Source organism: Rhipicephalus microplus, chromosome 3, assembly GCF_043290135.1.
Source record: "Rhipicephalus microplus isolate Deutch F79 chromosome 3, USDA_Rmic, whole genome shotgun sequence".
NCBI lineage: Eukaryota > Metazoa > Arthropoda > Arachnida > Ixodida > Ixodidae > Rhipicephalus > Rhipicephalus microplus.
The window spans coordinates 160421852-160423050 of record NC_134702.1 but is presented as its reverse complement, the minus strand read 5'-3'; the positions used below and the strand labels follow the sequence as shown (position 1 = coordinate 160423050).

General features: G+C 49.5%; 1 non-coding gene across 1 annotated transcript; it reads left to right on the top strand.

Annotated features, from left to right (window-relative positions):
- Nucleotides 1-601: 601 nt before the first annotated feature.
- LOC119160200 (small nucleolar RNA U3) lies at nucleotides 602-812 on the top strand. Its single transcript, XR_005108279.2, has one exon. It is a non-coding gene; the product is annotated as a small nucleolar RNA U3 (small nucleolar RNA).
- Nucleotides 813-1199: the final 387 nt, after the last annotated feature.

The window sequence follows — 1199 nt, the reverse complement described above, 5'->3', positions numbered from 1 at the left end:
TACGTGGCTTGCTTTTTTAACGTGGTCTTTAGAAGTATGATGGGGTCGTTGGCCCTTGCTTCATCAAGATCGTGCTTCATAGGATCATTTCTATAGTGTTGGTTGGTTAATGGTTAATGATAGAGGAAGAGATAAAAAGGACGCTATTTTCTGCCTCCCGTCGCGGGGGCACGGCTCAGCGCCTTTAGGGATCGGGGAAGGGGAAGTAAAGATGATAGGAAGAAGAGAGGAGGGAAAGAAAAAGTGAATGGCATGGCAAGAGAACGTCTTGTCAGTACAGTCAGTAGTGCGATTGAAAAGAGTTCGTCTATAAGGCGGCGAGGTCCGCGCAAGCACAGAACTCGAGGAAGGCTCGAAGGGCTTTCGTCTTCGAGCGCGCGGGAAAAAGTATGTCTTCCATTGTTTCGGCAGGTAGTCCAAGCAGACGATAGCGGCTTACCAGTGCGCAACGCTCAGTGGCCAGGTCAGGGCAGGAGCAAACAATATGCTGCAGCGTTTCGTCATCACCGCACCTTCGGCACGCTGGCGATGAAGAGCGACCCGCGGAATACATGCGTGCCGCAGGCCAGACGCTGCCAGTACGCAGGCGAAGCAACAACCGCCGCTCGCATCTGTCCAGGCCATTTCTATAGTGCGATCGCCGAGACGCATCCGCGATCTCGGAACACCCTTGTCCACGATGATGAGTTGTGGGTCTCCGCTTGAGCGTGAAGCTGGTTTCGGTAACTGGGGCTTGCTCTTGACCGAAACTTTGATGACCGCCCTCAGGCATTATTAGTGCCCGAGGAAGGCGGAGACCCAGTCTGAGTGGCCGGGTGTTTGCAATCTAAATTGAGACAAATATACCGTGACGTCTGATCGATAAACTTAATTAGGGCTGTGTCCCGTTGCTCTCTCGACTTGTCAGGCAGGCATTCGTAGAGAAACATACTATATAGAGAGTGGCCACTGAAGCCTTTTCACAGCCCAGTAAGAAAGGGTCTGACGCTAGATGGCGTACCCGTCCTCAATTCAATTCTTTTTTAAGACATGTTTTTTTAAGAGACAGGCTTCCTCAGAAGGACAATGAATACCCAAGTGTGGCATAAATTGTTTGCAATCAAGAAATTTTAATAATTTGTGCGATTTTCTACATTTGCTCTACATCATGTGCTGCAAAGGACGTTTAATGCCTTACAACAGCAAACAGTGAAGTATGA